Below are 26,577 nucleotides of genomic sequence, written 5' to 3'. Positions count from 1 at the left end.
GCATTAAGGATACAGGATAAAAGCCATCTGGGTCAGAAAGTACAGGCATGATTTGGTTGTCTGAGATGAGAAGGGAAATTTCAAAGGAAAGGGGAACATAAAAAAATACATGGGCAGGTATGAATAGGGCATTTCCCAGGATAAAGAGCAGACAGGCCCAGCTGACTAAGACCTTAATTCCAAAATACTAGAATATAACAGAGGCTGGACAGAGTGTTGTTCAGTCACTCAGTCATATCCGACTCTTTGTGATCTCATGGATTGCAGCACACAAGGCTTCCCTGTCCTTTACCATCTTCTGGAGTTTGCTCAAACTCATGCCCATTAAGTGGGTGATGCCATCCAACCATCTCATCCTCTGCCATCCCCTTCTCCTCCTGCCTTCCATCTTTCCCAGCATCAGGGTCTTTTCCAATGAGTCGGCTCTTCGCATCAAATGGCCAAAGTATTGCAGGATCAGCTTCAGCATCAGTTCTTCCAATGAATATTCAAGGTTGGTTTCCTTTGGATTGACTGATTTGATCTCCCTGCAGTCCAAGGGACTCGCAAGAGTCTTCTCCAACACCAAGCATCAGTTCTTCGGGGCTCAGCATTCTTTATGGTCCAACTCTCACATCCATACATGACTACTGGAAAAACCATAGCTTTGACTATACGGACCTTTGTAGGCAAAGAAATGTCTCTGCTTTTTAATACGCTGTCTAGGTTGGTCATTGCTTTTCTTCCAAGGAGCAAGCGTCTTTTAATTTCATGGCTGCAGCCACCATCCACAGTGATTTGGGAGCCCAGGAAAATAGTCTGTCACTGTTTCCACTGTTCCCCCATCTATTTGCCATGATGTGATGGGATCAGAAAGGGATGACAGGAGGGGATGACAGGATGAGACGGTTGGATGGCCTCACCAACTCGATGGATATGAGTTTGAGCAAGCTCTGGGAGTTGGTGACGAACAGGGAAGTCTGGCATGCTACAGTCCATGGGGTCGCAAAGAATTGGACACAACTGAGTGACTGAATTGAACTGAACTGATGGGACCAGATACCATGATCTTAGTTTTTTGAATACTGAGTTTTAAGCCAGCTTTTTCACTCTCCTCTTTCACCTTCATCAAGAGGCTCTTTAGTCCCTCTTCACTTTATGCCATAAGGATGGTGTTATCTGCATATCTGAGGTTACTGATATTTCTCCTGGCAATCTAGAGTAGTGCATGTATATGAGAGACAGCATGTACGAAGCAATGATATGTTAAAGAGGAGGGAGACAAAAGCAGAGGAGCTTGAAAACCTGATACTTAGTTAACCACTACAGCATGCTTAATAAATGTTAACTACTAATCTAGCATCTCTACTATTAAATACTAACCATATTATTTACTAACAAGAAAAAAGGGGGAAAAGTTATTTGGGTATATAAACCCAGAACAAGGACTAAAAGGCTACACACTAAATAACCGACTGCAGTTACCTCTAGGAAGAAGCATGGAATGGGAGATAAGCAATAGAAAGGGGGTCCTGCATGATTTGTTCCATATGCTTCTGTATTGTTTTAACCTTTTAACAACGTATAGACCAGAGACATAGTAATACTCCTTTTGTTACCCGAACATTATTGACCAGAGTGTTTCAATATTCACTTACATAACAAATCGCTGGCTACAGGTATTAGTTTCTATAAAAAGCCCTGGGGTCAATAATATGTTAACAGAGGCATAATGCTAAAACACAACTAGTTGATAACCTGTTATCTACTATAGAACAGAATGGAGTTAAGAGTGCCAGTACAAAACCAAAAAACAAACAGGTGAAACCAATTCATGCTATGAGAACTCAGGATGGCGGCTACCCTTTAAAAGGAAGGCTGCGGGCACTGACCAGAAGGAAACTTGAGGGTTTCTGCCATCCTGGCAAAGCTCTTCATTTCCCTCTGAGTGATTTTATGCGAGAGTCACTTTGTGAAAATTTGGCTGACTGAATACTGAAGACGTGTACGATTTCTGTTACAATTTTTAAGTATTTTCCTGTCATGTTAAGTATAGAGTGGTCAGCTTCCTTCTTATTTTTCTCCCATCTTCAGTTCCCCTTCTCACAGGGAATCCCTCTTTTGTCTTTTATGTCTTTCCAGAGAAATTTTACACAAATACAGATATATAAATAATCATAACCTTTTTTACATAAATAGTAGTATATTGAAAAAACGCACAGAAAAATGTATACACAATGTTATCATCAAGCTCTTTCCGTATCTCTACAGAACTATCATCCTGTTTTCTAATACACAGAATTCCAGTAATCTGGAATCTTAAACAGTAATCTTAAAAGTGTATCAAACCATACTTCCCTGGCAATCTAGTGCTTAAGACTCCGGGCTTCCAACGTAGTAGTATTAATTCGATCCCTGGTCAAGGAACTAAGATCCCACATGCTGCAAAGGCACAGCCAAAAAAAAAAAAAGCTAAAAACAGTATATCAAACCACGTCCTTTTTCGGCTCAAAAATCATCCAGCTGTTTCCCATTACACTCAATATCCAAATTCTTTAACATTGCTTTATGGGACCTACACAATTGAGCCTTTGGCTTCTCCTCCTATCTCATTTCTTAGCCTTCTCTTAGCTAACTTTGTACTTAACCACACCTGAAGGCTTTTCATTTCTCAAATACTCCAAAGTCATTTCTACCTCAAGGCCTTTGCACTTGATGTTCCCTCCTATGGAAATCTCCTCTCCCAGATTTTTAACATGGCTTTCTCTCTCGATTAATTTAGCTGCTCAGTTGTCACTTCCTGAAAAGGAGGTCCCTTGCTATTTTATCTAAAATAGCATACATCCAATTCCCACATCATTCTCTATCCCTTGATCCTGCTCAATTTTCTCTCATGGCATTCAAAACAATGATATTGATTTTACTTATTAACTACAAGTCTTCCTCACAAAAATGTTAGTAGACAGGTAGCCTTGTCTTTCTTATCCATCATCATATAACCTTGAACCTAAGGACAGTGCTTGTTTATTAAATGAATGAGTAGAGAGTTTTAGAATAGCAATTCATAAAAACATAAAATACCTTTATAAGAGCAACAGCATAAAATTTAAAACAAAAAAAATAGTTCTTTACAGACATGCACAGAGAGAATAAAAGTATGCATGAAAATGACATGCATACTGAATACTGATTACTTTTCAGGGAAAGAAGGAAAGAATGTAGAAGAAAGAATGGAAAAGCTTTAGCTGTGTTTCTTTTAAAACTACATTAGAAGAAAATCTGACAAATCATCAGTATATTATTTTCTCTATTTTTCTATGTGTATAAATATTTTATAACACAAAAATGCACTATTTTAATTTTTTAAAGTATCATAATGAAAATAGAAGAGAATCAGATTCTATCCTTTACTAGATATATGACCATGATGAGGTATCACTCTAACTCCATTGATTTTTCTATAAAATAGGGATGATGGTTCCTAAGTCATTAAAATATTGAAGTAATAAAATAATGTGTGCCTAAAGTACTAAAAACACAATTAAACACACATGTAATAAATGTTTCATAAACTGAAATATGCTATTCACACATGAATTTCTACTACTGGGAAAGGGGAAAGGACAAACTTTGCACTCACCTCTTTAAATGTGGAATGATTAAAAACTTTAAACGTTTACCAGAATTCTTTTTAAAAATGTTTTGTAACTTTCCAAACTGTATAGCTGGTGTGTGCCACAAGTAATCCAAGTATTTGTTTTATAAGTTTCAACTTACAAAGTTAAAAAAGGAGCAAAACTGATCATAAAAATTCACTAGTAAATAAAAGGCCTGATCAGGAACTTTCACAAAAGGTATCAAAACTGCCATTAGATGATAAAATGGGTTCAACAGCATTAGTTATCAAAGAAATTTTTTAAAAAATTTAAAAAAAAAACAGTGAAGTATCACTCTACATCCACCAGAATGGCTAGAATTAAAAAAAAAAAAAAAAAGCAGATGTTCATGATAATCAAAACAACTCTTACATATTCTGTTAGCCCAACAGAAACATAAATTAGCCCAACCACTTTGGGAGACTGACAACATCTACTAATGCTAAACATGGATCCCTATGATCCAGCAATTCCATTCCTAGGTAGGTATCCAACTGAAACAAGTGCTATGTCAACCTAAAGGCAAGTACATGTCCATAGCAACTTTATTCGTACTCCAGTGGTTTGCACTGATGATGAACAGTGAGCCTGCGAAGTCCACCACTTTTATAGTGATCAGTAAGGAAATCTATTCTCTGTTCAGAAACAATAACTTCACTATCAAAAGATTAACAGAAGTCCCTGGGGAAATTGATACATATTTTTATGAGTATTTTCACAACAATAAAAATGCTCTTAATATTAGTATCACAAATGTCAAGCATGTAGGATGTCATATTATGCAACTAAATTATTTTATAAGAAAAATTAGGTCTACATTCAATTCAGTCTTTATTATAAGATTAATGCATGTTTACAATTATAACCTAATGATTTTCCAAATTTTTAGTTTTTTTAAGATAAAGTCCCAATAAGACCTTTTATTCACAATCCACTATAAAATACTGGTTTGCATTTAAAGTGATTTCATTTTGAATGAGTGCATTCCTGAACCAAATATCACTGGCTCATGAAGACCTAAATATAGCAGAAGCTTTTCTTAATGACTTAGTTATTATTATGAACCTCTGTTACTGTGTCATGCTAAAAACCCTCTATAGGAAGTGTAGACTGTGGGCTGTGCTGCTACTGATGAAAAGACAAAAGTGCATGCGTGATCTTAAAAAGTTACCCACAGAGGTAGACTTTTAGACATATAACTTTCTTGAAAGAATACAGCTATTTTAAGAATGTGAATAGTTTCCTTTCTACAAAAGCAACTGCTAAAGCAGATAATAATACTCCTCTGATAAGAAGAATAATACCACTAACATTTATTGAAACTTCACTATGCCAACCACCATCGAGCACATATAAATTGAAAATCATTCAAACCTCAAAACAGTCATACAAGGTAAATTCCATAATTTTCATTTAACAGATAAGAGAATAGGTGAAAGGAAATTAGATGTAACTTATATAAATTAATGTTTATTTACAAAGATAGGAAGAAACAAAGTCAGGAACTGAACCCTAGCAGCCCAGCTCCAGAAACCTATGTTCCTAAGGACTGCACACACTGCCCACTAAGCCTCCTGCAAAGAAATGCTCTCCCCTTCAGGATCTACTATTAATACCTTCCATATCTCCTAGACTTCTCCAAAACATTCAAATCATTACATGTTATCAAAAAATAAGACCACACAATTTCAACCAAGGATAATCCAATGTGTTCATTTTCAAACTGACTTTTTTATACCACTTAATATAGCTCATCAACTTTTTTTTTTTGCTTTCACGTAACTGCATTTTAATACACACGTGCAAATACATTAGTGTAGGGCCTGGTAATTTTCTTTCAACTTTTCTTTTTTGCCACTTCATTTTTTAATTGAAGGATAATTGCTTTACAGAATTTTGTAGTTTTCTGTCAAACATCAACAAGACTCAGCCATAGGTACACCCATGTCCCCTCTCTCCAGAATCTCCCTCCCATCTCCCTCCCCATCCCACCCTTCTAGATTGTCACAGAGCATCGGTTTGAGTTCCCTGAGTCACACAGCAAATTCCCATGCTCTTTAGCTTCTTAATCTACTTTAACTCACTCTCCTCTCTGTTGAGCTCAGTCACTCTTGAGGTATGAAAGGACTGTTTCTACTATTGTATAAAATTTACATTTATTATAGCAGACTTAATCCAAAGCCTTGTAAATTATCATTAGGACATTTTTGCCACATTTACCACAAGAACATAATTATCTAAGAAATGATGGAATAATGTACTACTTTTAAAACATTTTTTTCTAGATACAAATGTTCTAATTATAAAATATACTTACCCACATCACTGCATTAACATTTGGTATACTTACTTCCTTAAATTTTTTTTCTCTGCATATATATAGTCTCCCCAACTTCTGGCCATGACTGAGGTTTAACACAGCACTGCTTGGTATTCTGCACTCTCCATTTAACACTCTAAGAATATGCCCAACTCTATTTCACATATTCACTTTCTTAATACTTAGCATTTATATTTCTAAGTGAAAATTGTTATACTGTGGGTGAAACTGTTTATGATATCCATGTAACAGCAATTTTCTCTTGTCATCTTTTCTGTAAAATATGTATTTAAAAGTAACATATTGGCTCATAAACTGAAATGAAAGTATCAGAGTGCTTGCGATACAGCAATAGATTTATTCTCTATCCTCACAAAAGTCCTCCGTTATGAAATAATTTTTTCATTATGTATATAAAAATAAACTAAAATAACAATTTTTGGTTTGCATATGCTAGCATATGCAACATGAGCCCCAAGTGAACTTGCAATACCTTTGAAAATTAGAGTATGATTAGGTTTTCTAGTACCCAAAAGGTTTAATTTTATATCTCTCATTAAAAAGTTAGTTCCATTTTTCACACTCCCTTCACCTTTCACTAAATAAAATGAATTTAGAAACAATGAGAACACCCATCCTCAATTCAATCAGCTGATTGTGTTCACAGTCATCCACAAAACTCTTTAATACTATTGTTAAACTTATCAAAGTAATAGAGAAAATTTCAAAAAGGTTACATTCAGTAACTTAAGTCTTTAGAGGTTACAGATTGTGGGGTAGTTAAACCTGGTCCTCTATGCTCCCTTTCTACAATGCTTTCTGGGTCAACTAAGGCACAAATAACATGCTACACTTAACCTCAGATTTATACTCTTACTTATCCAACGCATGTTTACTAAGCATACCTAAAAAGGGCAAGCCACTAAACTAGATGCTAAGTGGCTAAAAGATAAATCAGGCCCAGACCTTAACTGTAAAGAATTACAAGTTAATAATCAACTAAAAGTGCCCATCCCTCTCTGCAATACACCATGGAGAACGACAGATACCCTCAGGGTGAACAGGATGTTAAAGAAATTCAGGGGATGGCCGTTGGGGAAGGGAATGGAGGAAGACAAAAGGCATGAAGTAGCTGTATCTTAGGCATAAATGCTATTCCTGGAAAGACATAAAATCAGAGACTTTATCTACCAGGACAGGGAAATATTACAGCTCAGTTTGCTGGAACACAGGTGGTAGAACAAGAAAACTGGCTAGAAATATACAATAAGGCTAACCTACACAGGAACATTAATATTAATATATGTATTGTAACACACAAAAACACTAGATCTGAGGTCTAATGAACTAGGGTTCAAATTCTGGATCTAACACACCTAAACCTCCATTTATTTCTATTTTGTATAATGAATATCAGTCCTGAGAATTAAATGAGATAAACACTTAACTCAGTGCCTGGCACAGTACATATTCAGCAAAGGGAAACTGTAGTCATTACTGTTGTAATAATCATGAAATTTTTTTACATCAGGATCAGGATTTTTAAATACACAGCTGGGCTACTTCATCAAATATACAAAGTCAATCTACCATTATTTTATGAACCTTGAAGGAAAAGAAAGTTGTAAATTAAACTGTCACACCATGTTTTCTCATCACTTAGTTTTTTCTTCATAATATCATTTTTCTGCCATCAATACTGCAGGTTTGAAGAATGTTCCAATATTACTCCTGGATTATAGTTCAAACCACTGACACCCATCCTGCAAGTTTTGCTACTGGTCCTTGCTTGATCTTCCCAGAGGGTGTAAATGAGAGAAATGACAGCAATAAAACAGCAAAAGCAGACTTCATGCACGTGCAATGACAATAACATCAAAACTGCCACCTAGTGAAAAGCAATATTCAGACGCCAACAGTTAACAGACACATCCCAACTTCAGAGATGTTAAGAGGTGAAAATAATGCACATCTTACAAGAAATAAGGCAGCCTTTTCTTTCCCCCATCACTTCCCACCAGCATCTACTCTCTTTCTCTCTTGTGCTCATTCTCCTTTCCTGCCTCCCCTTTCGCCAATCCTCACAGCTTCTCTCACATTCCTCAGTGGATTCTGGGGAAGCTTGGCTACTGCCTAATGATGCATAACTATCTAAGGAAAATAAGCATTTCTTCTAACTCCCAAAGGACCTACTCAGCATGGAGTCCATATTTTGTATCTTTGGTATATTCATGTGCACCAGGGATTGCTCACCTCCGAGTTTTCTTCGAAGGAGAAGAGAAAATGTATTCGATAGCCCAGATATGTAAGACAATGCCGCACATGAAAACTGGCTTCTGAGCAAATTCTGTGTGCCTGTCATGCTGGGCCACCTAACACATTAAAGCTACCCTAAGGTACACCATTGGGAATAACATATCTATTATCACTCCTTAAATGTGATTTAATTAGTTCCTATGAAAACCAAAATCATGGAAGTTAAATCATGGAATTATTTTCTTTTGCAAAAAACCTCCACGAGAAGCTCTTTCAAAACAGTTATTATTAAAAATGTTAAAGTCACATTTCAATAGCATAAGCAGGGATAGAAGAAAAATTCCGTTTTCTCTTTTATGCTCTTCTGAAGTCACACTAACCCAGCCTTTTTGAATGTTAAATATCAAACTGAGCCTTCTCCTGAAAAGCCAAGTCTTCTTACAATAATAGAAGGTAGACTAACAAAGAAGTTAATAAAACAAACTGCCCCAACAAAAAGTTGAATAATGCCTAAGATATCTTTCAGGGAACTTCTAGTTCTACCTTAAAACCCACAGAATCCCCCCAAATCTAACATTCCATTAGGAAATACATAGGATAATCTGTGTAAGGTAAATCTTGCATGTGTGCTAAGTCACTTCAGTCATGTCCAACTCTCTCTGACCTTATGGACCATAGCCTGCCAGGTTCCTCTGTCCATGGGATTCTCCAGGCACAAATACTGGAGTGGGTTGCCATGCCCTCCTCCAGGGGATCTTCTCAATCCAGGGATCAAATCTCATCAATACTGCAGTTTGAGTGACTACAATGGAATCTAGTGATCAAACACTTTCAAATTTCTATCTAGGGGAAACTTAAAAGGAACAGAAAGGAAGCGGAATTATGACAGTCTAAGTGGAAACTGGGGAGGAAAAGATGGAAAGATTACACAGTCATGAATAAGATTGTTTAAGAAGGAATTAGTGAAGTGAAAGTCACTCAGTTATGTCTGACTCTTGTGACTCCATGGAATTCTCCAGGCTAGAATATTGGAGTGGGTAGCCCTTCCCTTCTCCAAGGGATCTTCCCAACCCAGGGATTGAACCCAGGTCTCCCGCATTGCAGGCGGATTCTTTACCAGCTGAGCCAGAAGGAAAGCCCAAGAATACTGGAGTGGGTAGCCTATTCCTTCTCCAGCGGATCATCCCAACCCAGGAATCCAACCCAGAAATCAATTGGGGTCTCCTGCATTGCAGGCGGATTCTTTACCAACTGAGCTATGAGAGTAACCTATCTCTGACAGGCTCCCTGTTTCCCCCACCTAAAGAAGGAATTAACTGTGCTGCAAATGGCAAGTGAAAGAAAAAAGTGGTAACCTTTCTCTGACAGGCTCCGTTTCCCCCACCTAAACACACACACACACACACACACACACACACACACACACACACACACACAGCACCTAAGTGAAAAAAGAAAGTTTTAAAGATGAGGTATGGATAACAGTTCATTATATCAGCACAAATTTTAGGAACATATTTTAGGAACATATTCCAAAAGGAACATGACAATCTATAACTCATAGCCCAGTTGGTAATAAAGGACAGGAATAAGGAAAACCCATGTATCATTAAACCAAATGAGGCAGAAGAGACTGGGAGGAGACAATCAGCTAGACTGTGAAGCTAAAGGGAAAGACATCACCACCGAATGAAAGCCAAACAAGGGAAGACTGAATATAAAAGCAAAGGGATCAGGCTCCTAGAAGTAATCCTGTGTGCAGGGTACAGTTCTATCTAAGCAGAAAGGTACGTTCAAAGAGGCATTTCAGGAAGACAAAAATGGCAAAAGCACATAGACAAGTAAAGGCTTCACCAGGAGAGGCAGAGAGCGTAAACTGAAAACATGTTAGTAATCCAACTATGAGAGGAAGACACACTAGGATAGTGGTACACAGACCAGGCAGTAATGGTGGAAGAGACGTGAGGGACGTGACAAACAATCCACAGGATTTGCTAACCATTCTGAAGGAGATCAGCCCTGGGATTTCTTTGGAGGGAATGATGCTGAAGCTGAAACTCCAGTACTTTGGCCACCTCATGCGAAAAGTTGACTCACTGGAAAAGACTCTGATTCTGGAAGGGACTGGAGGCAGCAGGAGAAGGGGACGACAGAGGATGAGATGGCTGGATGGCATCACTGACTCGATGGACGTGAGTCTCAATGAACTCCGGGAGTTGGAGATGGACAGGGAGGCCTGGCGTGCTGCGATTCATGGGGTCGCAAAGAGTCAAACACGACTGAGCGACTGAACTGAACTGAACTGAACTGAAGAAGAGAAACAGGGCAATCTAAGAAAGGTAAAGGTTTAAAAGCTGAAAGAATTAGACACCACTCACCCCAAAAGGGGATTCTAGTTATAGCCAAGACAAGGTAAAAAGGTGATGGCGGAGGAGTATAAGGAGGCAAGTACTGGTCCAAGCAGATGTGTAATTAGAGCTCAAGAGAGAAGGAATAAATATATAAATTTGGAGGATGATACGAAGAGGAGTAAGATTTGAAGTTGATTCAGACAAATTTATTGGGTACCTAATAAGCCAGGGCAGAGAAGGCGATGGCACCCCACTCCAGTACTCTTGCCTGGAAAATTCCATGGATGGAGGAGCCTGGTGGGCTGCAGTCCATGGGGTCGCTAAGAGTCGGACACGACTGAGCGACTTCACTTTCACTTTTCACTTTCACGCATTGGAGAAGGCAATGGCAACCCACTCCAGTGTTCTTGCCTGGAGAATCCCAGGGACAGGGGAGCCTGGTGGGCTGCCGTCTATGGGGTCGCACAGAGTCAGACACGACTGAAGCAACTTAGCAGCAGCAATAAGCCAGGAATACTCTGTACTAGGAACTAAGTCTTAAAAGACACGATCTGTAATCTCAAAGAGCATAAAGAGTAACCAGAAAAAAGAGAAGATTCTATGAAGAGCTTCATGTGCTGTTCAGCACATCACTTGGTGGTCTGTTTTTTTAATGTATTTATTTGGTTTTGGCTATGTTGGGTCTCTCGTTACTGTGCAAGCTTTCTCTAGTTGCAGTGAGCATGGACCATTCTCTATTTGCAGCATGCAGGATCCCCAGTGCAATGGCTTCTCTTGTTGTGGAGCACAGGCTCAAGGACACGCAGGCTTCAGCACTTGCGGTGCATGGGCTCAGTAGCTGTGGCACACAGGCTCAGCTGCCCTGCTGCATATGGGATCCTCCCGGAACAGGGATCAAATCTGTGTCCCTTGCATTGCAAGGCAGACTCAACCACTGGACCATCAAGGAAGTCCCATATCACTTAGCTTTACTCTGGATTTTCATACGATAAGTCAACAGAGATGCAGTATTAAAATAGAGTAAAGAATATATACAGCAGGCACAGAAGGCCAGTAACTGAGTAGATAGGAACGTGTACTACTGCTTACAACTGGAGGGACTTAACTGTGAACGCATTATCTGCTATTACTTTGGCTTTTTACAGTTTACCTCTGGTTTACAAAGACCTGACTATTAAGTTGGTGCAAAAGTAATTGTGGTTTTGCATTGCTGAACTTTGCCATTTGATATTGGAATACATTCTTAAATAAATGTGGTTATGTTATCCATCATTTTAATGTTTTTTTGCTAATGACTTATTACTTGCTTGTATTTTATATTTATTTTAGACAATGGAAAGGAGTATGTCAAGGCTGTATATTGCCACCCTGCTTATTTAACTTATATGCAGAGTATATCATGCGAATGCTAGCGGGATGAAGCACAAGTTGGAATCAAGATTGCCAGGAGAAATATCAATAACCTCAGATACGCAGATGACACCACCCTTATGGGAGAAAGTAAAGAAGAACTAAAGAGCCTCTTGATGAAAGTGAAAGAGGAGTGAAAAAATTGGCTTAAAACTCAACATTCCTAAAACTAAGATTGTGGCATCTGGTCCCATCACTTCATGGCAAATAGATGGGGAAACCATGGAAACAGTGAGAGACTTTATTTTTGGGGGCTCCAAAATCACTGCAGATGGTGATTGCAGCCATGAAATTAAAAGACACTTGTTCCTTAGAAGAAAAGCTATGACCAACCTAGACAGCATATTAAAAAGCAGAGACATTACTTTGCCAACAGAGGTCCATCTAGTCAAAGCTATGGTTTTTCCAGTAGTCATGTATGGATGTGAGAGTTGGACAATAAAGAAAGCTGAACACCAAAGAATTGATGCTTTTGAACTGTGGTGTTAGAGAAGACTCTTGAGAGTCCCTTGGACTGCAAGGATATCCAACCAGTCAATCCTAAAGGAAATCAGTCCTGAGTATTCATGGGAAGGACTGATGCTGAAGCTGAAACTCCAATACTTTCATCACCTGATGCGAAGAACTGACTTATTGGAAAAGACCCTGATGCTGGGAAAGATTGAAGGCAGGAGGATAAAGGGATGACATTAGATTAGATGGTTGGATGACATCACTGACTGGATGGACATGAGTTTGAGTAGGCTCTAGGAGTTGGTGATAGACAGGGAAGCCTGGCATGTTGCAGACCATGGGGTTCACAAAGAATCGGACACAACCGAGTAGGACACAACCGAGTAACTGAACTGAAGGAAATGATGGTAGACAAAAAACAAATTTGAGCCATCTTCTTATTTGAGTTCAAAATGAGTCATAAAGCAGTGGCGACAACTCGCAACTTCAACATTGCATTTGGCCCAGGAACTGCTAACGAATGCATAGTGCAGTGGTGGTTGCAGAAGTTGTGCAAAGGAGACAAGAGCCTTGATGATGAGGAGCACAGTGGCCAGGCACCAGAAGTTGATAATGACCAACTGAGAGCATCACTGAAGCTGCTGTGTGCATTCTCAGTCTCTTCCGTCATGTCCGACTCTTTGCAACCCTACAGACTCTAGTCTGCCAGGCTCCTCTGTCCATGGGATTCTCCAGGCGAGAACACTAGAGGGGGTTGCCATGCCCACCTCCAGGGGATCTTCCCAACCCAGGGACTGAACCCACATCTCTTATGTCTCTTGCATTGGCAGGCAGGTTCTTAACCACTAGTGCCACGTGAAAAGCCTGATCCTCTTACAGCTACACAAGAAGTTGCCAAAGAACTCAATGTCAATCATTCTATGGCAGTTCAGCATTTGAAGTAAACTGGAAAGGTTTGATAAGTAGGTGCCTCGTGCACTGAATGAAAATTTAAAAAGAAAAATCAATGCTTTGAAGTGTCATCTCTTATTTTATGCAACAACAATGAACCATTTCTCGATTGGATTGTGACATGTGATAAAAAGTGGATTTTATACAACTGGCGATGGCCAGCTCAGTGGCTAGACTGAGAAGGAACTCCAAAGCACTTCCCAAAGCCAAAGTTGCACCGAAAAAGGTCATGATCACTGTTCGGTGGTTTGCTGCCCATCTGATCCACTACAGCTTTCTGAATCTCACTGAAACCATTATATCTGAGAAGTAAATCAATGAGATGCACCAAAAACTGCAACACCTGCAGCCAGCACTGGTCAACAACAACACCCAACTAATGTCGCATAACCATTGTTTCAAAAGTTGAAAGAAAAGGGCAACGAAATTTTGCCTCATCTGCCATATTAACCTGACCTCTTGCCAACCAACTACCACTTCTTCAAGCATCTCAACAACTTTCTGCAGGGAAAACGCTTCCACAACCAGCAGGACGCAGAAAATGCTTTCCAAGAGTTTGTCGAATCTTGAGTCATGAATTTTTACACCACAGGAATAAACTTATTTCTCACTGGCAAAAATGCACTGATTATAATGGTTACTATTTTGACTAATAAAGGTGTGTTTGAGCCTAGTTATAATGATTTAAAATTCACGGTCTGAAACCGCAATGACGTTTGCACCAACCTAATAGTTGATTCTTTCGTTGATGGGTATTGTCATTTCAGACAGCTAGAAAGAAAAGGAATTATGAGCTTTAGAAATCCTTGTGTATGTCAGGTTCCCTGAAATTCTCCTGAAAAACTGCAACTATCAACCAGACAAAAACAATACAGAGCAGTACCTTGGAAATCCAAAGAATACAGTAGTACCTCAGCAATAAAATTAAGAGACTATCATGTACTACAAAAGAATCTATCACATTACAAAACACACACACACACACACACACATCATACTTTTATTTTAGCTCAAGCATCCCTTCTTCAGAGAAGCCTTCCCAGACTGCCTTACCGAGGTGAAACTCCCCTATTATACACACTTACTGTGTCGCGTATCTCTATTTTGCAGCACTTAACATATCTTTGTTTTTACATTTACCAGTCCAACTTGGCAAGAATGTAAATGAGAGGAGCCATATCTGTTTTGGCTCATCACTGTAAACCGAATGATACATGTGCTCAATAAGTATTTAAGTCTAACGAATGAAAGAGACTGTGAATACAAACCTTTTGAAAGGAATTAGCCAGGGGATGGGGAGGGATTCAGGGTGCTTTTCACTTTCTGTTTCATGCAATTTTGCATATCTTAAAATAAACATGAATTTCTTGTATAGTTACCAGGGAAAACCAACTTTAAAATGGAAGTGCAGATGTACCTCAACCATATTAAAATTCTTACTAAAGAGGATTTATAAGAGTCATTTTTATTTCAAAAGAATTCTCTCCAGTAATTTTAAAGTTATACAAATTTAGAGGCTGAAATTTAAGAAAAATCAAAGATAGGGCCAAATACTTTCGGGTTCCAATAAATAATAGTAAGAATTCATTTTTTGAAAAGCATTTATCTTCCTGTACTAGAATATTTTCTCTACTTTACATATTTTACAAATGCTATTGTCTGGACCACTTTCTTCAAGCTCCAACCACTAATGTCTAGCTCTCCAAGGTTTCAGCTTTAGCTATCATCCCCGACACCTTCCCTGATCAACCCATTAACTCTATATAAAGTAGGTTTTCCCCAATCTCTAATCTAAAACTATGTTCATTTCCTTCACTGTACTACCAAATTGTAAGTATTTGTTGGTTTTCTTGTATTTTCGACTCTCTCTCTAGAATGTAATCTTTAAAAAACAGTACTAAGCATATTTAGAGAACTTGTTAAATTCATTCAAGCTATTCATCTAAAACTACTGAGGTGCATTTTAGGAACATTTCATGCAAAGATGGGCACAATAAAGGATAGAAATGGTATAGACCTAACAGAAGCAGAAGATATTAAGAAGTGGCAAGAATACACAGAAGAACTACACAAAAAAGATCTTCATGACCCAGATAACCACGATGGTGTTTATCTCACCTAGAGCCAGACATTCTCGAGTGTGAAGTCAAGTGGGTCTTAGGAAGCATTACTATGAACAAAGCTAGTGGAAGTGATGGAATTCCAGTTGAGGTATTTCAAATCCTAAAAAATGATGCTGTGAGAGTGCTGCACTCAACATGCCAGAGTGCAGCACTCAACATGCCAGCAAATTTGGAAAACTCAGCAGTGGCCACAGAACCAGAAAAGGTCAGTTTTCATTCTAATCCCAAAGAAAGGCAATGCCAAAGATGTTCAAACTACCGCACAGTTGCACTCATCTCAGTTCAGTTCAGTTCAGTCACTCAGTTGTGTCCGACTCTTTGTGACCCCATGAATCGCAGCACACTAGGCCTCCCTGTCTATCACCAACTCCCAGAGTTTACCCAAACTCATGTCCATCGAGTCAGTGATGCCATCCAGCCATCTCATCCTCTGTCGTCCCCTTCTCCTCCTGCCCCCAATCCCTCCCAGCATCAGAGTCTCCTCCAATGAGTCAACTCTTCGCATGAGGTGGCCAAAGTACTCGAGTTTCAGATTCAGCATCAGTCCTTCCAATGAACACCCAGGACTGATCTCCCTTAGGATGGACTGGTTGGATCTCCTTGCAGTCCAAAGGACTCTCAAGAGTCTTCTCCAACACCACACTTCAAAAGCATCAATTCTTCAGCACTCAGCTTTCTTCACAGTCCAACTTTCACAATCATACATGACCACTGGAAAAACCATAGCCTTGACTAGAAGGACCTTTGTTGGCAAAGTAATGTCTCTGCTTTTGAATATGCTATCTAGGTTGGTCATAACTTTCCTTCCAAGGAGTAAGAGTTTTTTAATTTCATGGCTGCAATCACCATCTGCAGTGATTTTGGAGCCCCCAAAAATAAAGCCTGACACTGTTTCCACTGTTTCCCCATCTATTTGACATGAAGTGACGGGACCAGATGCCATGATCTTCGTTTTCTGAATGTTGAGCTTTAAGCCAACTTTTTCACTCTCCTCTTTCACTTTCATCAAGAGGCCTTTTAGTTTCTCTTCACTTTCTGTCATAAGGGTGGTGTCATTTGCATATCTGAGGTTATTGATATTTCTCCCGGCAATCTTGATTCCAACTTGTGTTTCTTCCAGTCCAGTGTTTCTCGTGATGTACTCTGCATATAAGTTAAATAAGCAGGGTGACAATATACAGCCTTGACGTACTCCTTTTCCTATTTGGAACCAGTCTGTTGTTCCGTGTCCAGTTCTAACTGTTGCTTCCTGACTTGCATACAGGTTTCTCAAGAGACAAGTCAGGTGGTCTGGTATTCCCATCTCTTTCAGAATTTTCCACAGTTTATATTGATCACATCAGTGGAGAAGTAATTCCAGAAAGAATGAAGGGATGAAGCCAAAGCAAAAACAATACCCAGCTGTGGATGTGACTGGTGATAGAAGCAAGGTCTGATGCTGTAAAGAGCAATACTGCATAGGAACCTGGAATGTTAAGTCCATGAATCAAGGCAAATTGGAAGTGGTCAAACAGGAGATGGCAAGAGTGAACATCGACATTCTAGGAATCAGAGAACTAAAATGGACTGGAATGGGTGAATTTAACTCAGATGATGATTATATCTACTACTGTGAGCAGGAATCCCTTAGAAGAAATGGAGTAGCCATCATGGTCAACAAAAGAGTCAGAAATGCAGTACTTGGATGCAATCTCAAAAAACGACAGAATGATCTCTGTTTGTTTCCAAGGCACTCATCTCACGTGCTAGCCAAGTAATGCTCAAAATACTCCAAGCCAGGCTTCAGCAGTATGTGAACTGTGAACTTTCAGATGTTCAAGCTGGATTTAAAAAAGGCAGAGGAACCACAGACCAAATTGCCAACATCTGCTGGATCACTGAAAAAGCAAGAGCGTTCCAGAAAAACATCTATTTCTGCTTTATTGACTACACCAAAGCCTTTGACTGTGTGGATGACAACAAATTGTGGAAAATTCTTCAAGAGATGGGAATACCAGACCACCTGCCCTGCCTCCTGAGAAATCTGTATGCAGGTCAAGAAGCAACAGTTACAACTGGACATGGAACAACAGACTGGTTCCAAATCGGGAAAGGAGTATATCAAGACTGTATACTGTCACCCTGCTTATTTAACTTATACACAGCGTACATCATATGAAATGCCAGGCTGGATGAAGCACAAGCTGAAATCAAGATTGCTGGGAGAAACATAGACAACCTCAGATATGTGGATGACACCACCCTTATGACAGAAATTGAAGAGGAACAAAAAAGCCTCTTGATGAAAGTGAAAGAGGAGAGTGAACAAGTTGGCTTAAAACCCAACATTCATAAAACTAAGATCATGGCATCTGGTCCCATCACTTCATGCAAATAGATGGGGAAACCATGGAAACAGTGAGTTTATTTTCTTGGGCTCCAAAATCACTGCAGATGGTGACTGCAGCAGTGAAATTAGAAGACACTTGCTCCCTGGAAGAAAAGCTATGACCAACCTAGACAGCATATTAAAAAGCAGAGGCATTACTTTGCCAAGAAAAGTCCGTCTAGTCAAAGCTATAGTTTTTCCAGTAGTCATGTATGGATGTGAGAGTTGGACAATAAAGAAAGTTGAACACCAAAGAATTGATGCTTTTGAACTGTGGTGTTGGAGTAGGCTCTTGAGAGTCCCTTGGACTGCAAGGAGATCCAACCAGTCCATCCTAAAGGAAAACAGTCCTGAATATTCATTGGAAGGACTGATGCTGAAGCTTCAATACTCTGGCCATCTGATGCGAAGAACTAACTCACTGGAAAAGACCCTGATGTTTCGAAAGACTGATGGTGGGAGGAGAAGCGGGCAACAGAGGATGAAATGATTGGATGGCATCACTGACTCAATGGACATGAGTTTCAGTAAGCTCCGGGAGTTGGTAATGGGACAGGGAAGCCTGGCGTGCTGCAGTTCATGGGGTCACAAAGAGTCGGACACGACTGAGTGACTGAACTGAACAGTATAGGCGCTGAGAATATAGAAGTGAATAAAAGTGGACCAAAATCCTTGTCTTCATAAAGCCTGCATTCCAGTGGAGGGAGACAGATAAAGTACAATAAATGAATGATACAGGATAGCTGTAAGGTGAAAACTGCTATGGAGAAAAATAAAACAGTGGAAGGTGGATCAGGAGTGCTATGAAAGAGGTGTAATTTTAAACAGGGTGGCTGGGCTGAGCCTCACTGAGAAGGCACCAAAGAGTGAGCCAGGCAGGGAAAACTAGTACAAGCGAAGGCAACAGGCAATGTGCAAATCCCAAAGTGGGAGCATGTCTGGCACGTTCAAGTAACCACAAGACCACGAACCCTGACAATAAGCACATAAGAAAGGGAAAACAGGAATGGAATCAAACAGGTAAGAGAGCCATGCAGTAATATAAGTGCTTTTGGCCTTTACTATAAGTGAAATGTAGACCCATTTAAGAGCTCTGAGTGAAGATATGACATTTTCAGACTTATGTTATTAAACAATCACTCCGGGCCACATGTTCAGAATGGGGAGGGGGTGGGGATGGAGGCAGCAAGGGTAGAAAGCAGGGAGACCGAGATCAGTTCAGTGCTGCAGCAATTTAAGTAAGAGATGATGCTGGCTCAGACCAGGATGACTGCAGCATGGTGGTGAGAAGCAGACAGTTTCACATGTTTGGGAGACAAAAGGTTTCCTGGTGGAAGAGATAAGGGGAATGTGAGAATGGAGGAGTCAAAAATGACTCCAAGGTGTCAACCTGGGCTACCAGAATGGGATTGATTTAGGGGAGGCTGATAGGGAAGCTAAAGGATGATTTTACATAAAATGAATGTATGAAGAAAATGTTGTTAAACTTAACCAGGTTTCCATTCAAATGAATTGTTATTAATGTCAAGAAACCAAGTCTTGTTCTTACTTCAAGTTACCTGAGTAGAACCTCCTGACCTGCCATAAACACATACACACAAACCCCCCTCAATAGTCTCCCTGAGATAGACAGACTTTTAGACACACACTGCTCAGCCCCAGATTCAAAGGAAAATTTAAAAAAACAGCTCCTTCACCTTCTGGTCCAACATCTCTCTGATTGCTTCAATCCAAAATAAAAGGCAAACAAACCAATTCAAAAATTTCACCCAACACCGTTAGCCAAAAGGAAATCTCCTGACCACATTAACCCTTGCAAATGTGCATATGGGTCAAAGCCACCATCACTTCAACCAAACCGATACAGAAGAATTACAGATGGGGGTTTTAAAGAAACAAATCCTTCATAACCATTCCACAAAATTCAGATTCATTGACATCAGGGCCCTACCTCCCAGGTTTTGCAGTAGGTTTGAGAACCAAGGCCCTTAGGATCATCCACAATGGGAGAAAGTCACTTGCTTATACACATTCAGAGGTAACTTTTTTGTGGTTGGTGGGGGTATAGCTTTACAAGTGTCTTACCCCTGTGGTTCTAACATCTTTAGTCACCAAGTATTAGCAAAAGTAGACATCCGTCACCACAACTATCAAACCAATCCTAGATCTAGGTATATAATCACTATAAAATGTTTAAGCCACATCCATGACTGCAAGCAGATAAGAGAAAGAAACCAAGAACAAGCTGGCCCCACAGATCTCCTAGATTCAGAAAACCTATTCTTTACTAGATCATCTAGAAAGAAGAGGAAATACAGTCACATGAGCACCAAAATCATTTTCCTAGAGAAACACTTAAATCATCACTTTTCCCAATTATGGTTCCCAAATTTCCAAAGACATCCAAAGTTCTCACAGTGATTTCAAAGCCACTCAGGAGCTGAGCAGCTGCCAGCTGACCCTTCTCACAGCATAGAACTCTCACCCAGGCTCTCTCGGTGCCCATACAAGTCTTTTTTTATCTCCCACATCCAGACTTTTGTTTCCCAGTTTTTAATCACTCTTTAAACCTCACCTGCTTCTCTAAGTCCTCTAATTAAGCAGAGCCTGATCTAGATGTATCACTCACCCCCACAGAGCCTGCAAGATTTCTGACATTGCTACCAGATGTGTCTGAGAATACCTGCATAGGCTTGTAGGCACAGGAGTAGACACAGAGCTGGTCAATCTTTACAGCGCTTTTCCTTTAAATTATAAAATCACCAAGAGCAGATACCCAATCAGTATGTTACAAAATGTCTCTCTGGAGTACAAAGTGCTAACTTGTGTACACAACATATATTTCAAATCTTTATGAAGACACTTTCCAGATAAGCTCATCTACTCACTTGAGTGGGCAGAAAGATGTGAAGAAGGTAAAGAAAATGAAAGACTAGCTTTGAAAAAGTTCTGCAGAGCCCCTCTTTTCCTAGAAACACACAAACCAGAATAACTAGATCTCAAGTTATAGTCTACCAGATAGGATGCCAGGCAGATCCTAACATATTATGAAAACAGAAGTGACCAAAACAAAGCTTGCCTTGAAAAAGTACCAGCCATATTCTGAGACCACAGTTAAATTTAAAAAGTTTAAGACTGTTTACAGGACTCCAGCTGCTATGTTCAAAGAAAAGTAGGAAGGTGATACCAGTCTTTTTCTTACTATTAATATTATTTTCAATAATAACAAAACAATATATATGGACATCAAAAAGGAAAAATCCAGTTAAACCTCACAACAGATTAGGCCATTTTCAAATTTCCAGAGTATACCATTCTGTAATTTATATATATACACATTATAAGCAGCGACTGGTATACCAAAGAAATCAAAAGCAAATCCTACTTACAAAAGGCACTTTAACAACTGACTTCCAAAAACGAATTACAATTACAGTATCGCACACATGGAACCACCTAATAAAGCAAACTTTCTTCTAAAATATTGTCACAACCAAGTTAGGAATACAATAAAAGCAGAAAGAAAAGTCACTGATACCACTTCTCTAATAGAAAAAGGCCAAATATCTCCCCACCTAGGTGCCCAGGGCAAAAAAGTATCAAAACTGCAGAGTGAAGACCTAGCTGATTATTTACGAAAAAATAGTAACTGTGTAATTACCCCATCTTTTCTAAGCTGTCAAACACTGAAAGATGTTAGAATATGAGACTGAAAAACTAGTTGGTCCTAACAACAATCTTGGAGAAGGAAATGGCAACCCACTCCAGTGTTCTTGCCTGGAGAATCCCAGGGACGGGGGAACCTGGTGGGCTGCTGTCTATGGGGTCGCACAGAGTCGGACACGACTGAAGCGACCTAGCAGCAGCAACAACAATCTAGCTTTTAACAATTTTTAAAAAAGAATTTTATATCTTAACCTTCCAAGTAGTAAATGTACCTCTAAGATTCAGAGTTCTAGGTAATGGCAATGTATTGGATAAGCCAGCACTGAGAGTTTCAATTACTACTGTTCTATTAATTTTGGAAGCAGAAAATCAAAGTGTAAAAAGACATGGGCAGGCTTTGTGAGGACGTTCATCATCATCTTTGGTGGGGAAAACATTCTACCTCTGTGCATTCTTCTTGGGTCCTACTCCCAAATAATCTTTTCTCCAAAATATCCAGACTGGTAGAAATAAGAATCATCCTTCAGGCTTTTATAAGACTGTCCCTTATAAAAGGAAATCTTCTCCATTGTCTTTGACTTTATTAGTATACCAGCAAACCCATAGGATCTAAGGGAGCTGTAACATTTGAAGAAATAAACTATTCAGTTTCTTCTTTGGGCTGGTATGAAGCACACGAACAGACTAGGAATACAGTCACTCTAGAAATAACGAGAACAGGAAAAACTGATAATCAGGGGAATAAAGGCAGCTATATCCTAAAGAGTTCTCAAGTCAGCTAAGTCAACATATACATCTGGTAATAATAAACACTGGTAAGTCATAAACAAAAAGGGCTTTCTTATTCAGACTCTACATACTACTGGTAACATTAAAATTTACATAAAAACACTAAAACAATATGTATTAAATAGATTTTTATAAATAGTATTTCAAGTTACCAAGAAATTTTTAGAAGTTTTATATTTTACTACCTAGTCTTCAAAAGACAAGAAGCTGGTAGCTTTGATTTGACCAAGTTACAAATCTCTTTTCAGAAGTAAGAGAAAACATACTGCCTCGTTTAACGCAAGGCACAAAAAAGATCATCACTGCAAATCATAATGTTTGGGTTCATGATGAAAACAGGAAACAGGCAGGCTACCCAGGTATAATGATGGTTATAGTCTAATGTGCTTCAGGCTCAGCCAAGAATTAAAACCCAGTGAAGAGGGTAAGCAGAATTTACTTGCCTCTACCTTGATACAGAAGGCAACTTTTAATAATACTCCCAGCAACATGTTATATAACCAGTAAACAATCTGATTCAAACCTCATTAGTAACAACATTCTGCCACTGTCTCTCACTGAAATTAAAACTGACTTTGCCAGAGGGGAAAGAAATGTAGCACGTACCAATCTACCCATTTTTGTGGCGCCTAACCCTGTGAACCAGACAAGTAGATAATTCCACCAAATCTGCACAGAACCTACAAAAATATTTTACTCTTTTCCTTTCCAGTTCACTGTTCTCTTAACTATATCATTGGATGCATTTAAAATCTAAGAAGAAAGTCAGCTGGGAAGGTTCATCTAACTTTTATAGTCTATTTCAACTATGATCTGAAAAATGGAGGCATAAATGACAGATGGATTTTATTAACAAAAATAAATAGGTACAGTTTATGTGATAAAAGCAGCTATGTGAAAGGAAAGGCACACTGAGGGAGCAGCAAGGTAGAGAGAGGGAAGAAAGGAGGCTGCTACAGAGACAATCATGCAAAAGTTAAATTAAAAAAATCTAAACATAATCAACACAACTCTCATGAAAGTTACACTTTAAACTTGTTTCTTAACTGTTCTGTATTTCTGTAATCTTGGATTCATCTTAGAGGGGGGTAAAAGTTACCAAAGTACCAATAAGAGGAAGAATATAAAATAATTGGTTTAGATCTATATGTGTACATGCGTTAGTTGAACATACAGTCATGTCCAACTCTTTGCAAACCCATGGACTGTATAGCCCACCAGGCTCCTCTGTCCATGGAATTCTCCAGGCAAGAATACTGGAGTGTGTAGCCATTCCCTTCTCCAGGAGATCTTCCTGACCCAGAGATCGAACCCGGGTCTCCCACATTGCAGGCAGATTCTTTACCATCTGAGCCACCTGGGAAGCCCTTAGAACTATTAAAAAAAAAAAAAAAAAAAACTCCTTATTTGGAACACACTCATAAAAGTATTCAGATCCATAATGTTCACATTGTCTCTAGCTTTTGTCTTCCACAACACTGGCACCTAGGAACAATTTTAAACTGCTTGGCAAGTTACTAATTTATTCAGACTAAGGTTTTCAACCCTTTAGCTTTCAAATTAAAGTTTAAAAACTAATTCACTGCGGGCAATATGGGTGCTCTAATTTAAGGAAATTTAACTACCCAAGTTTAGAAACAGAATTTTCGAAAGAATTTGAAAACAGCAACTTCAGTATCCCTTCCTCTCAATTTCTGTGAGGCCAAGCCACAACCTCCCACCTATCCAGTCTTTTTGCTAAATAAGAACACTCTGGGGGGGTACTAGGCAACCGGCATGATGTGACAAACCCGACCAAACTTCAAAACTTTTTCCACAGAAAGATAAGGTAAACAAGATACACTTAGCACCACACCCATACAAATGCACGGGCAGCCAGGAATGCTTTTCCCCCTGTCTCTCTCTAGACCTCCAGCTGGTCAGGAAACAATGTCTCTACAATCAAGATAGAGATCTGGCCCAGGGTGTTCAGGCATTCCTCACCTCTGGGCTGGCCTACAGCTCCACTCTCCAATGCCATCCAAACCAGAATTGGAACATTTTGTTAGGAAGTGGGCGAACGTCCAAATACCCGACTATCCTCGCCCCAGTTCTTTTTTGCAACCAAAATCTGTTTTGGCTACTGAGCATGCTCCGACTTAAGACAGGCGCCACATGGGAGTTTTCAAAGCTTAGGCTCCCAACTCCACGTAATAACAGCAGCTGAAAGGGGAAGAGAGGAAAGAGGGAGAGCATGGGGAGGGGGCAGACCGAATATGAATCTGAGCCCTGACACTAGAGTGAAAGACCCCAGCAGGGGTTGAATATGATGAAGGCAAACAGATACTGCTTGTCGTTATCCTTGCAGCAAAAGTTTACACAAAGTAGAAGAAATCTTTGCAATGATGGAAACTGGCATGGCAAGTGGCAGAAACCGGGTCTAACTACCAGCTGAGTGCAGCAGCAGGTCACAACTGCCCGGGGTGTAATTCCCACCGATAAGAGTGGATCCTTATCTTTGAAACACAAAGCGACGGCGGCGGCACGGATTCATCAAGCCACTGGACGGTTTTGCAATGTAGCCGACCAAGCTGCTCGGCCGAGCTCGGCAGTCCCACCAGGGGTGTGTGTTGAGGGTGGCGCTCGCATAAGGGAGGGCAAACCGCTCCCCCGGACAGAAGTGGGGCGGGGGATCCCCGCGAGGGCGTCCTGAACGCTTCCCGCCACAGTCCGGGTGGTAACGGCGGAGCCCGGACGAGGGCCAGCGTTGGCCCCGCCTCGGGACGCCCCCGGGGCAGGCAAGGCCTCCGCAGCCGGACGGGCCGCACCATCGCCGCCCGCCTGGACCCCGGCAGGCCGGGTCTCGGCCTACCTCCCGCCCCGCAGGCCCGGGTGATTTCCGCTCCGCCCGCCCCCGCCTCGGCCCGAGTCCGGCCGCTAGGGCAGAACCGCGTCCGGGCAAAGCTGCAGCCCACGGTCCCACTCACTGGCCCGCCCGTCCCGGGGCCCCACATTCACTCACGAGCCGGCGGCGCGCGCTCTCCCGGCGCCGTCGCTGCGCTTCTCCTCAGCGCAACTTTATTAGCAGCTCGGCAGCGGGACACGCGCACGGCGCCCGCTCGTCCAGGACCCGGATGAAGGAGGGAAGGAGCCGGGGAGGACGCCGCGGGGTCGGCGCATGCGCGCAAGCGGCCGAGTGACCGCTGCGGGACAGACCGAGGGAAGGGCCGACTGGCTCCCGCGGCTGGAGGAAGCCTCCGCGCTTGGCTTGGCGCCCGCAAACTCCAGCTTCCGATCTGCCAGAGTCATCTCGCGTCCATGGCCGGCCCAGGACTGGCAGTCGGCTAGTTCCCACCGCCACGATAGCCACTGGAAGTCTCCACTAGCCAAATCAACCCACATTATAATAAAATAAAACAATTGTTTTCGACATGGACAGTTGGCGATTTTCCCAGTCCTGTATGAAGTGTAAATAAAAATATCGTCGGATATAACTTTGCTACTGTTAATGATTTGTAATATAAATCTGAGAATCTGTGTCAATACATAGATTTCCCTGGTGGCTCAGACGGTAAAGCGTCTGTCTACAATCTGAGAGACCTGGCTTCGATCCCTGGGTTGGGAAGATTCCCTGGAGGAGGAAATGGCAACCCCACTCCAGTACTCTTGCCTTGAAAATCCCATGGATGGAGGAGCTTGGTGCAGGCTACTATCCATGGGGTCGCAAAGAGTCGGGCACGACTGGGTGACTTCACTTCACTTCACCATCTAGGGCATGCAATTTGGAGAGTACTAGTGAAGAAAAACTTTTAAATAATTTTGTTTTTATTTTAAAAGTTCAATGCTGACTTTCCAATAGTCTGGTATAGGTTTGTTTTTAAAAACAAATTAACCTAAATGAAAATCAAAATTGGAGTCATTTTCAAATCCTCTCTCTCATTCTCTAAACCAAACCATCATGAAATCTTACTAACACTACCTTCAAATACATCCCAGATCTGACCAGCATTGGTGCCCTGAGCCAGGGTCATCTCACCTGAAATTAAATGGGAAGCAGCTGTTTTGCTCCAGGCTTTTTCCACAGGGAAGAGGCATGGTGAATGTTGTCCAAGTCTCTGCATTAAGGATAGTCATCTCAAATGTGGACAGAGGCCTGGTGAGGGAATGTAGTGGGCCTGGGTGCAGAACCAGAGAGAGCCTCCTCTGTTCAAAGGGGGCAGCTGCTATTTCACTCTAGCCAACTGTCACCGTGGGGAAATGTGGAAATAAGGACCCA

The 26,577-nt window shown here is 40.6% G+C and overlaps 1 protein-coding gene across 1 annotated transcript in view; it reads right to left on the bottom strand.

Moving 5' to 3' along the window:
- The window catches only part of SMAD5 (SMAD family member 5), a 62,370-nt gene extending 36,889 nt beyond the window's left edge, over positions 1-25,481 (bottom strand). The window contains exon 1 of the mRNA XM_019964960.2: positions 25,324-25,481. The gene's annotated coding sequence lies outside the window, so the exon portion shown is untranslated. The remainder of the gene's footprint in view (positions 1-25,323) is intronic.
- Between the last annotated feature and the right edge of the window lie 1,096 nt (positions 25,482-26,577).

Source organism: Bos indicus, chromosome 7, assembly GCF_029378745.1.
Source record: "Bos indicus isolate NIAB-ARS_2022 breed Sahiwal x Tharparkar chromosome 7, NIAB-ARS_B.indTharparkar_mat_pri_1.0, whole genome shotgun sequence".
In the NCBI taxonomy this organism is placed as follows: Eukaryota; Metazoa; Chordata; class Mammalia; order Artiodactyla; family Bovidae; genus Bos; species Bos indicus.
This window is presented reverse-complemented; position numbering and strand designations above follow the sequence as displayed.